The sequence below is a fragment of the Castor canadensis genome, chromosome 5, assembly GCF_047511655.1.
Source record: "Castor canadensis chromosome 5, mCasCan1.hap1v2, whole genome shotgun sequence".
NCBI classification, from domain to species: domain Eukaryota; kingdom Metazoa; phylum Chordata; class Mammalia; order Rodentia; family Castoridae; genus Castor; species Castor canadensis.
Genome location: NC_133390.1, coordinates 12,281,957 through 12,294,931, shown reverse-complemented (window position 1 = coordinate 12,294,931; position 12,975 = coordinate 12,281,957). Strand labels below are relative to the sequence as shown.

Genomic DNA, 12,975 nt, shown 5'->3' with positions numbered 1-12,975 from the left:
ATCCTTAAAAGGGAGGGGGAGGAATTTGGGCACGGACAGGCACACAGGGAAGACTCTGTGAAGAGAAGGCAGCACTTGGGAGGCTGAGGCAGGACGACTGTTCTCTCTCACAGCCCTCGCAAGCAACCTGACCTGATGACATCATGGTCTTGAACTGTGGAAATCCACAAATGTAAGACAACAAATTCCTGTTCTTCAATCCACATGGGTGGTAGCGCCTTGTCACTGCCACCTTAGCAAACTAATAGAACTGCCCTGAGACATCTCCTCGCCCATCCTTCCCTGAGGAAGTATTTTCCCGGCTGGAGGGTTGGGAGGAAGATGTTGAGCACACACTGCCCAGTACCATTTAGGCTTCCTCTTCTGGGAGCAGATCATCATCAAGACTCACCGCCTTCTCTGCCCTGTTCCTGGGATTAGCGGCCCTGCAAGGAGGGAGGGTGGTAAGCCGGCCCATGTGGCCCTCACTTTTAGTCTGTTCTCCTACCAGCTTTGCCTATAAGAATGCTGGGATTTTTACCTCCATCTGTCTGAATTCTGTGTTAAATTCATCAACCGGCTCCAAACTCTAAGAAAAGGTGATTAATTATCACCCTCCAGGCCCCTATTGCAGCCTTGATTCACACAGTCCCCTTGCTGTGTCATCCTCACAACACCCTCACATGCAAGGAAAGCATTTGTTCCTTGATGCCATGGTTTGCATGTGTCCCTCAAATTTCATGCACTGGAATCTCCATCTTCAAATTCACATGTTGATGACAACTGGAGTCGGAGCTGGAGGTAATTAGGATTACATATGGTTACCAGGGTAAGTCCCTCATAATATGACTGGTGGTTTTATAAGAAGAGAGTCAGGTGTGATGGTACACACCTATAATCCCAGCACTCAAGAGGCTGAAGCAGAGGATCGCAAGTTGCAGGCTAACCTAGGATACATAGTGAGTTCAAGGCCAGCCTGGACCACATAGTGAGACCCTCTCTCTCAGAGAAAGATAGAGAGGTAGAGAGAGAGAGGGAGAGAGAGAACCCTGAACACACTGTGTCTCACCATGTGATGTGGTCTACCATGTTACAATGCAGCAACAAAGTCCTCACCAGATGCCAGCCCCATGTTCTTGGACTTCCAGGCCTCCAAAACCATGATCTAAATACACTTCAAGTCTTTATAAACTACTCAGTCTTGGGCATTTTGTTATTACAATAGAAAGTGCACTAAGACACTTGGCCACCATCACCAGACTATTAATCAAGGGAGACAGGAGTCCAACCCATGTCTTCTACACAGCAAATCCTACATTCTTTGAATAAAATCACTGTGCTAACTTATGAAGGCTCATCAAGAAATCAGCAAGAAGAAAGACACATGTCTGGTAAACATCCTTAGTGGGATTAAAAAGAAAGTCCAGTTAGCTACTAGTGAGAACCAGCAAAATTAAGCAGGCCTGGATTTTCCAAACCAAATTTGCTCAATTACCAATTACATAAGCCTAGAAGAACAGCTTGACCATGCTGGGTAGCAACTCTGAGTATTTCAGGCCTATTAATGGCACTAATTCAATGAGAAGTCACTTGGAAATGGACAATATTGGTTGACTCCAACAAGCTACCTTTGTGAAAACACACCACTATCCACTAGAGACCCATTTTCCTCTCCCCCTCTTCTCTTCTTTCCTTGTACCTGCCAGTAAGTCTAGACTTGCTGGTCACAGTCAGCATCACATAACTTCAAAGCTAAAGAGGCAGGAGTATTTTGAAATGAACGGCTTGTGAAGTCCAAACTACAGACAGAACAGAACTATTGTTGTTGACTCATTCATTTACCCAATAGAGGCAATAGAGGATTTAGATACAATGGCAATAAAATTCTTTCCAGATCTATATAAATTTCTATATTTCAGATGCTTAAATTTAACCAACACAAAATGAGCTGGGAAGCTGGTACAAATGTGATTCCACACAATCCAACTGACTATCTGACCACATGAAGCAATAGTGTCATGTAACTGCAAAAGAAGACAATGCATCCTTAGAGTGGATCTAGAAAGGGGGAGGTTAGGACTGGAGGTGTGGCTCAAGCAGTACAGTACCTGCTTTACGAGCATGAAGACCTGAGTTCAAACTCTGGTCCCACCAAAAAAAAAAAAAAAAAAGAAACAGAAAAGGGGAGGTTAATAGTCAAAGCACAGCTGGAACAATGGAATCAATTATTGGAAACCAAACCCATTTCAAGAAGGTCTTTACGACCTAGAGAACAATCCAGAAAAAAAAAGACATGGACCCTGTGTGATCTGAAAACAAAATCCAAGAAATGAGAGGTGAAGCTTATAGCAAAGCTTATCTGAGACAGAGACAAAGAGAAGATAATAATCTGCAGATATTTGTAGACTCTTAAGTCAACTGATTAAGTTGCTAGAAGATGAAACTAGAGCTGTCCCCCAAAATAGAAAGTAGCTGCTTTGTGACAGAATTTTGATCCCCAGATATATGAGTTGGGGGACTAGAGACCCAAGAGTGAAGGGTGGTATCAAAGAAGTTCCAGCATGAAGAAAGAGATGTGAGAGCCGTCACGTCCTCCTCAGCTCAACAATAAAATCTAACCCAGTTTCAAGGTTGCAGTCAATACCTCCAAGTTCAGTCTTGGATCCCTGCTGGGGGACCTGTCCTAAACACTTATCATGAACTATTTTTACTCACAACACTCCTGACTCAAATGGGAGGGAGTTCTTCCCACAAACAAATCCTTCAACACTGAACACCAACTGGGTGTCCTACAAGTGAATTAGATTCTGTTACTCAGAAGTGCTTAACCTGTGGGGTCAGCACTAGTGCGAGAGCAGACTTTCAGGTCAAGGGCTCAGTCGCTAAGACTGCCCCATTTCAGACACTAGTTGTAAATGAAGTGCCAGGGTACCCAGACTTCTGCCTATCCAACCACAAATTCAGGAGATCTCATGACTCCTTCCTCAGGTTCAATAATTTTCTACAACACCCACAGAACTCAGGAGACCATTTACTTACTAATCTGATTGTATACAAAGTGTCCCCCAAAAGGCTCATGTGTTGAAGGCTTGGTCTCTCTATGGAGAGGTGACTGGTTCATAAAGGCACTATTTTGTCAACGATTAACCCACTGATGAGTTCAGAGTTGAATGGACTGTTAGGATGTGGGGCATGGTTGGAACAAGTTGGTCACTGGGGAGATGGGGGGCATGTCTTTGAAGAGTATATCTTGTCCCTAACATCTTCTTCTCCCTGTCTCTCTCTGCTTCCTGGCTACCATGAGGTGAGCAGCTCTGTCCCACCACCACCGTCCTACCATGATGTTCTGCCTTGCATCAAGTGCAGAACAATGGAGCCAGCCAATCATGGACTGAAACTCCTAAAACCATAAGCCAAAATAAATCTTTCCTCCTAAGTTGTTTATCTCAGATACATTGTCACAGTAATAAAAAAAATCTTCATTTATGTTGCAGATTTGTTATAAAGGCAGTAACTCAGGAACTACCCAATGTTAGAGACACATGGAGCAAAGTAGGGCAGTGGAGATGTGACTTTCCATATGCCACCTTCCCAGTACCAACCTAGAACCTCTCTTGTGATCCTACATAGGCCCATTATGAGTAAGTTATTGGCCACTGGTGATTTACTTAATCTAGCCCCTCTCCCCTCAATGGAGGGGAGGATGGAGATGAAGGTTTCACCCTCTAATCACACAGTTTGTTCTTTCTGGAGACCCGCTCCCACTCTAAAACTACCTGGGGTCCCCAACAAACCATCATCTCATGAGCATACAAAAGAAAGATATTCCATCACTCTGGATGCCAAAGGTTTTAACAACCATGTGCTGGGAACCAGGCCAAAGGTCAAATCTACATTTCATATCACATCTGGAGAAATTTGCCCTTGCACACAGAACTAAAGATCTGACCTTGTTGCCTGGGCAAACCTGGCATGAGGAAACCAAGAAAAGCTTTCTGTTTTAGTTCCCAGAGGCTGTGCCTGTTTGTTTTGCTTCTATGTGGTGATGGCTTCTGGTAGGAGGTGGGAGGACAGTGTTCAGTGTGGGAGCCATAAGCACAGCAGAAGGGTGGCACAATGCACAAGCTGACATCCAGGGACACGCCCACCTGCCACCCATGTGCATCTGGTGAGGGCAAACGCAGGCTTGCCAGTCCTCAACTAAACCAGAAGCATCCGAGTCAAGGCCACTCTAAGCTGAAAACATCGTGGGAGACCTTGGCAGTGACTCAGAGCAACACAAGGACTGTACTAATGATTAAATTATAATAACGATGAATATCAGTTATTGAGCAGCGCCTGTACCAGGCACTGTGAATGTGTCATCTGTAATCATCATTGTCCAACTGGTGTTAGAGGTGCCATACCTATTTTACAGATAAAGGTACAAAAGCACAGAGAATATGCAACCTGCCTTGGGCCATGCGGCTGGTAATCTAACTAGGACATGAACTTAGATGCACCTGGCTCAAGGTCATGGGCTCAGATCATACCATACATGCTGCCTCTCTTCCATAGGGCCTCAGACTCGTGTTTACAAAGAAGGTGTGAACTGAAGGAGGTGAAAACCAACAGGTCCTGAGTCAAATGGTGCAACAGCCCCCCACACTCCCTAACACCCTGAAATCAAACCCTCTTCCTTCTTGTCTAGGAAGTCTAAGGTCTTGAAATGCTACACAGACAACTGCACCCCACTCTTCAACCCACAAGATTCAGTGTGTAAAAGGCAGAGTGGGTCTTGTGCCAAGAAGTTGGAGCCCGTTTATTTTAGTCTCAGTGTTAAGACAGCCAGCACCAGGTTGAGGCTGAGAAATGCTCTTTCTAATTAAAACTTTATTTTCAAACACATGTCACAGTTCCAACATGGTGAGACTCATTTCTTGCTATGTGGATTTCTAAGAGTAGAAGCAGCTGCTTCTATTGACAGTCTCTTCCATTCATTTGGGGACAACTGGAGGATCCCAAGGGGCAAAGATAAATTGCTATAACCAGGGCAGGAGCCGTAGGAGCCCTGGGAGCTCTCAAGAGAATTTCAAAAGCAAGAACCAGCAGAGAACATTGTAAATCTAGCCAACATTACAACAGGCACTTCTTCATGGTGGAGTCCAAACACCCAGTCTAAACAGCAGTCAGATAAATCTACATACAGGACCAGAGATGGTGACCCTTGTGTCCATCTGGTGGGAAAGCAGAGCCCAGCATAAGAACTCCCCAGACAAGCCCAGGCAGCCTTAGAAACACAATGTGAACCAGGGTATTATAGACTTGGTTGTTGCTAGAAATAACCAGAAAACCCATTGGTATAAGCTGAATATCGTGCCCCCTCCTCAAAATTCATCTTAAAATCCATACCTCTAAGGTGACAGTATTAGGAGATGGGGCCTTTGGGAGGTAATTAGGTCATGAAGGTAGAGCCCTCATCTAAGGAATGAATGCCCTATGACAATGACCCCAAACAATGTCCTCACCCTTCCACCAAATGGGGACACAAAAAGTTGGCTATCTATGAACCAGGAAGCAGACCCTCACCAGGCACAAATCTGCTGCCACCTTGATCTTGTATTCCCAAACTCCAGAACTATTACTTATGAGCCCCTCAGTCTACGGCCTATTCTATTCTATCATCCTGTTGTGGTTTGGATGTGAAGTGTACCCCAAAATGGCTCGTGTGTTGAAGGCTTGGTCCCCAGCTGGTGGCACTACTGAGAAGTGATCAGATCATGTGTGTGATAACTTCCTCAGTGGATTAGTCCACTGATGAATTCAGAGCTGAAGAAGCTAGTACAAGATAGGGCCTAGATTGAAGAACTGGTCACTGGGGGTAGGCCTTTGAAGGGTATATATTGTCCCTGCCCACCCCATGCCTTCACTCTGCCTCCTGGCTGCTGTGAGATGAGCAGCTTTCTCCCACCCATGCCCCTCCACCATGATATTCTGCCTTACCACAGGCCTAAAAGCAATGCCAACCGAACATGGACTGAAACATCTAAAACCATGAGCCAAAATAAATCTATCCTCCTTTAAGTTTTTATCAGATAGTCTGTCATAGCAACAAAAACCTGTCACCTGAACAAACTGGGATACCCCCAATGCCTGCCACTTTTCTTGCCTCCCCACACTGGATTCCACAAAGAGGCTGCCAGGATGAAGACTGCACATACCCACAGGTGTGAGTTAACACCCCAACCCATCAATCAATACATCAATCCCTGCTGGCCAAATTAACACCATAGAGCCAGCAAAGCAAACCCAGCTAGCCAGCCTCCAAATCCAGCTACCCCCCTGGACAGGGACCTTAATACCATGGTTGCTCCCCTTATTCAATGTGAAAAACAAGAAGAGGAAGAAAAAGAAAGAATTTGAGGAAGCCTGAAAGAATGGAATACTGTGGGCCTCTCAAATCCTTCACCCACAACTTCCTAGCTAGTTAAACCTACAAAACACAGCTATGAAACCAGCTCCCAAAGTCCCCAGCACTGTGTGTCCTGTGAGCTAAGATTCCCGCTCACCCAAGAATAGTATCTTACAGATTGATCAGGAACCCTGAACCCACGCATAATTGTCTTCTCATTCCAAAGCTCCCCACTATGGCTGCTGCTATAGTCTGAATGTTTGTGTCCTCCTAAAATTCCTATGTTGAAAACCTAACCTCCAGTGTGATAACAAGGGTAGGGCCTTGTATTAGTCAGCTTTTGTTACTTTAATAAATGACTTGAGGCAGGCTACTTTATATACAAAAGTGGTTTCTTCTGGTTCATGGTTCTAGAAAGGTAAGGTTTAGAAGCCTCATCTGGTAAAGGTCTTCTTGCTGGCAAAATCCCAAGGTAGCACAGAGCATCCCATGGCAAGGGACAGGAGTTCCCTTGTCTAGCCATGCTCTCTTTCTCTGCTTAGGAAGCCCCCAGGATCCAATCATGGATCAACTGATCCAATGAGTTTCCAGCCATTAACATATGATTTTAGGAATTAGATTACAACACATGAAGCCTTACGGGAAATGTGAACCATATTCAAATCATAGCAGAGGGATTGGGTCATGAGGGCTCTGAGAGTTCAACACCCTTATGAACGAGATCCCAGTGAGCTAGCCACCCCTTCCCCTAGTGAGGACAGGAAAAAAAGGCACTGTGTATGAACTAGGAAGAAGGACCTCACCAGATACTAAATCTGAACTGCCCAGGGCCCAGAACTGTAAGAAATAGATTACAGTTAGTAGTTACTCAGTTTCAGGGATTTTGTTACAGCAACCCAAATGGACAAAGACAGATGGACAGTGAACTAGAACAGGGTACTCCATTTTTTACCGTCTGTGGCCAGGAATAGAGCCTCCAGCTTCTACAAGAGAGAGAAGAGTCCACAAATGGTGAGGTGTAGGGCCTTGCTCCAAAAATTACCCTGGGGTCTGCCACTAATAGTGTGACAACAAATGGCACAGAGGAACACAGCCCTGAGAGCAAATCAGGGCAGCAAGCGCCTTTAGGGAACCAGGGCGACTCCTCACTCAGCAGTTCATGAGTATTCCAGATAGTTTCTGAGACAAGGGCCAGTCTCATTCTCACGTTACAATAGAGACCATGCAACGATTCAGATTCCAAGATATTGTGCTCTTTGGTAGACATTTTATACCTCACTGTGCCTTGCTATGGATTGAATGTGTCTCCCCCCAAAAAATTCATGCTAGAAACTTAAACCCCAAATTCAAATGTTCATGATATTTGAGGTGAGGTCTTTGGGAGGTAATTAGGATTAGGAGAGGTCATGAGGGTGGGACTCCCATGATGGAATTAGTGGCTTTATAAGAAGAGGAAAAGAGACCTGAGCTAGGCACTTGCCCTGTCACCCCAGGAGATACCCTTCAACATGTTACAACACAGCAAGAAGGCTTCCCAGATATGGAGAATATGCTGACACCATGCTCTGAGACTTTCTAATCTCCAGAACCACGAGCCAAATAAACTATATGCTCCATAATCCGCTGGTCTCATACTTGCATTATAGCAATAGACAATGGATTAAGACAGGCATTTTCCAGGTGCCTATGAAATTCAGATGGCAATCCAGGCAAAGACATGGAAACATTTAATGTCACTATTGCCCAAGAATGCGGAGAGATAAGCCAAAGACTAACTCTTGGATTAGAAGTCAAGATTTAAGCCTAGAATCTCAAACTTTTTTTTAATGAATTTTTTATTAGGATATATTCATTATACAGGGTGGTACTACTCATAGTGACAATTCTGATTAGACCTATATTGTACATTATTTACACTGCCCATGTCATCTCTCTCCCTCAGCCCCACCCCACTTAAAGCAATTGCAAGAGGTTTCTTAGTTCTGCTTCATGTAGGTATATAAAGTCCATCACCATACACCCTCACCTTAATCTCCTTCCTTCACCCTCTCCCTCCCACTAGTATCCCCACACACACTGTACCTATTTTACAGTTCTGTTTTTTGTTATTAATATTTAAGTCGATGCTCAAAGGGGAGTCTCTATGTGTGCCCACTGTGGGTACGCTTTACTTTGTTCTGTTCGACCCCTTCTATTACTCTCCCTTATCCCTTTACCTCCCACCCCCCATTTTTAACAGCTTTCAGTACAAATCCTTATATCCTCTACCTTCACATCTTATGGTATGCAATATTACTGATGCTCTATCATTCTCTTCCCTCCTGCCCTGAGATCCGTAGAACAGTTCCACTGTTACAACCATGTTGTACAGGTCTACAGTCTCAAACTTCTAATGAGCCTGTAATCTCTGCCAGACTCTCAGACCCATCAGGAACTCGATACAGCTCTTGGGAGCTCAAGGACAACCTGCCCTCTACAGGTAACGCATGCCTGAAGGGACAGGGGCTCACACAGTTTGGGTCCCATAATACCACCTTTTGCCAACAGTCCAACAACACTGAAACTACTAAATGCTGGCCTCGGGCCACGTTCTGGTCGAAGCACCGTGTGCATTCTCACATTCAGTCCCCAGAACACACCCGAATGGCAGGTGCTGCTAGTAACCCCACTTTGCAGACAAGGAAACTGAGGCACAGCATGCTAAGTCCCCTGTGTAAGGTCACGACCTAACTCCAGACCCTGTTCTCTTAGCTCTGCACTGCCCCCTAACCACACAGAGGTTTGTGGTGCCAGACACCAATGCTGAACCCAAGAAACCCTCTTTACAAACACAATCTGGTCCTGCCCGGGTTCAGGAGTAAGCAGCACCCAGCCAGGGAGAAGAAAACAGCAGCACACCCTAGCCCTGCACCTCCTGAGGCATCATGATTCAAAATGATTGTCACTCACTATGAAGCTTGACCTGTGTGAGGACAGGCACCCATGGGTACCAGAGACTCACTTTCGCCTCAGGAGGACTGGAAGTCTCCGCCATGCAGAACCATAACTCCAAGCCCGTTCCACTCTGGATCATTCTGGGAAAGGAATTCTCATCCTCTGACAGCTATCAGTGGTCTCTGAGAAACTCCACTGCCCACTGAAGCCAACGATGCCACCATTATCTTTCTGCTTAGGGCAAGGCTGGAGTTCAGAATCAGGAGCAGAAGTGACCATCCTACTCTTTTGGGTCATTCATGGAGGTTGGAACAAGACAAGCTAAAGGAGCATCAGCAGCTGGGCACCTGCATCTCCTTGGGCAGCAATATTTATTAAGCACTTCACACATGGTGGGCAGACATTCCAAGTCCTGAGGCGCTGCTCTGGGCTCAGCTGTGGTCTTTAAGCATCATCACTACATGTGATCATTTCACAGTGGCCCAGTCATGAGCTCCAAGAGCTCAACAGTCACACCCAGGGGAGGGCTCAAGTGGTAGAGCACCTGCTTAGCAAGCCCAAGGCCTTGAGTTCAACTCCCCCTCCCCAGTCAAAAAAAGAAAGAAAGAAAAAAAATAAGACAGAACCCCCCGGCCCAGAAGGGCAACGCCTCTCTGCCAAGATTGATAAACTCTTGTCTAAACTACTCATAACATCCTGTTTTCCTCTAACAGAAACAAGGACTTTCAACCCAAACTTATAGCACAGCACAGGAAGGACATGTGACAGAGTTGATCACTGAGATACAGGAGATTGTTGATCAAAAACTGTCACTATTGAGGAGTGAACTGAGGAGTCATAGCACGATCTTGGTGGTGAATGGGTTCCAGCAGCTCCTCGATACCAAAATCCACAGATGGTCCATCTCATATATAAAATGGTGGAATATTAGCATGTAACCTATGCATACTCTCCTGTATACATTCCGTCATCTCTAGACTACTTATAATATCCAATACAGTGTAGAGGCTAAGTAAACAGGGGTTACAATGTATTGTTTAGAGAACAGTGACAAGGAAAAATCTGTAGGCACTCAGTACAGATGCAAGTACTGTATTTGAAGTATTTTCAATTCACAGTTGGTTGCATGGTTGAATTTAAAGAACTCGAAGCTGTACTCAGTAATTTACAATTACTGCTTGTTACTGTCTTATCCCCATTTCACAGACTGGGAAACCACGGCATACAAAGACTACATACTGGGGCTGGAGGCTTCACTGAAATGGTAGAGTGCCTGCCTTACAAGTGTGAAGCCCTGAGTTCAAACCCTAGACCCAGCAAAAAGAAGAAAAAAAACACATCCTGCTTAGAAGTAGAGCTGAGGGATGAGTGGAGGCATGGCTCAAGCAGTAGAGCACCTGTTTTGCCGAGTGTGAAGTCCTGAGTTCAAAAACCCCAGTCCCATCAAAAAAAAAAAAAAAAAAAAGAAGCAGTAGTGGTGGTGGTGGTGGTGGAGGAGCTGGGATGTAAAATAAAGCAATCTGGCCCCAGTTTCACTAGAGAGAAAAATACAAAAATACAAAGTTATCTGTATATTCCATGTGATCCTCATTGTATCCTGGCAGGAAAAAAGAAAAAGGGAAGGAGGGAAGAGGAAGGACATGGACACATGTGAGGGAAAAAGACCACAGAAAGATAAAATGGTACCCGCAGCCACTTATAATGGGGAGATAATAGCTGACTTTTCTTCTCTGTACCTTCCTGCATTTTCTACATTCTCTCTGGCAACAATGCACTTTACAACCAGAAAAATAATAAAAGCAAAAATACCTGCCAAGCATACAAGGTAATAATAATACCACGCTGAGGAAAGAGGCACAGACCCCAGACCCTTAGAGAACAGGGTCGCTTGGTGACAGCCAGCACTGGGACACCATCCTCAGAGGACACACTCACAGTATACCTGCCAGGGAACTGCTCTAGAGGAAAGACTCTGACCTGGGTGTAAAACAACTTGTCTTCAACTCTTCGTGTAATACCCCAGCTGAAAGACCCCAGAGACAGACAGCCATGGAAATATGGAAATGCAATGTCACACCCCCACCTCACCCGGCTCAAAGTGCTCAGCGATGACCTCCAAAAAAACAAGATTTCCAAATCACTACAATATCCTGTCCAATGTTGTATTAACTGGTACAGAAAAAAAAAAAGATATTTTTTTTCTGGACCTAATGTGAAAGTTGGTTCTAGTTGAAAAGGAAAAGAATTCTGGGGTTGCCTGAAAAGTCTGTTTTTCCAATTTTTTCCCTAAAAGTTTGTATTTGCAGTATTTTGCACACTCAGTTTGGAGTCACTTCCCACCATAAAAAGCTCTGCCCTGCAGAAATGCTGGTAGTACCGTCACATAGGGACTCTTTTCTGTTATTATTTATGTGGTTTACTGAGAGACTGCAGATTGGTTTCCCCTCTGCCCATGACTTGACAGGCCCACTTTATCTCCACTTTTTCTAAAATGATTAAGTGGCTTTATAGTGACAAAAACATTCCTGCAGATATCCCAAAGTTTCAGGAAGAATCTCTAAAGTTAAAGATGTCCCACCCAAAAATGCACAAGTTCAAAATACCAAGAGTCACCACTAGATAAGGTAAGGCAGGAAATAAAATTATTCTTTTAGATCATCAACAGGCCTAAACCTATATTTGAAAAACAAATTATAATAAATCCCTAGTTGTCTTCCCAACAGCTACCCCTGGACTCCTCCCTCATCAATAGAGCAGAGATTTCAAGCTCACATTCTCAGGCTGTGAAGGACAGACTTTTTCCATCACTGTAAACCAGCAGGAGCATCCCATTTCCTCTTGCCTGTGATTGGATTAGACTTGACCCTGCGACTCAGCTGTAACCAATGGATCAAGACAGGAAGTCAGCTGAGTAGTTCTAGGCAGGACTTCCTTTGCAGATAAAAAGAGGTGCACTGGAGGAAATTCCTGGGGTTCTTAGCCAAATGTTGCAGTGCCACAGGTTCCAATGCCAGCCATGGCACTGAGCAGAAATAAGCTCAGAGTTCAATGAAATATCCTGAGAACAATGGAGTAGAAAAGGGAGGAAAACACTACTGATCTTAATACCATCACTAGACTGTGGAATTGACCTTAATATACAAAGTGTGATAGTTTAAGGTACATTTGGTCAGGTCTTTTGTTTCTAGCAGCCAAAGCCATACACACTGGTAGGACTCTCTCTCTCTCTCTCTCTCTCTCTCTCTCTCTCTCTCTCTCTCTCTCTCAACCTCATTCCTGAGACTCTGGAATCTTCTAGGCTTCTAAAAGCTAAAAGAGAATGTGTCAGACTGTCTGGGTCAGGTCCAAAGCAAGACAGGTAGAGGACAGTGACTAGCCTTCACAGTGACTTCCTGCCAGTACCAACCAGTTTCCCAACTCTCCCTCCTCCACACCTTGTCTGTAACTCACTCCGAGAGCAGGCTAAGCAGCTGATTTCCTGTAAGACACACTCATGCAGTAGAAGGTAAATGCTCCACAGCCACCAGAGAGGAACCATGGAAGCCAGAATTCCAAAGAGCTCTTTGCTTTAGGAATTCAGAGACTGCCAACTGCTGAAGACAGCCCCAGATTTAGACATTAGAAACTGATGGATGGATCTGTAAGACTTGAAGAAGAAAACCTTCCAAAGC

At 44.8% G+C, this 12,975-nt stretch overlaps 1 protein-coding gene across 3 annotated transcripts in view; it reads right to left on the bottom strand.

Annotated features, from left to right (window-relative positions):
* Tiam1 (TIAM Rac1 associated GEF 1) overlaps nt 1–12,975 on the bottom strand; it is a 357,705-nt gene that overhangs the window by 288,057 nt on the left and 56,673 nt on the right. The window lies entirely within an intron of this gene.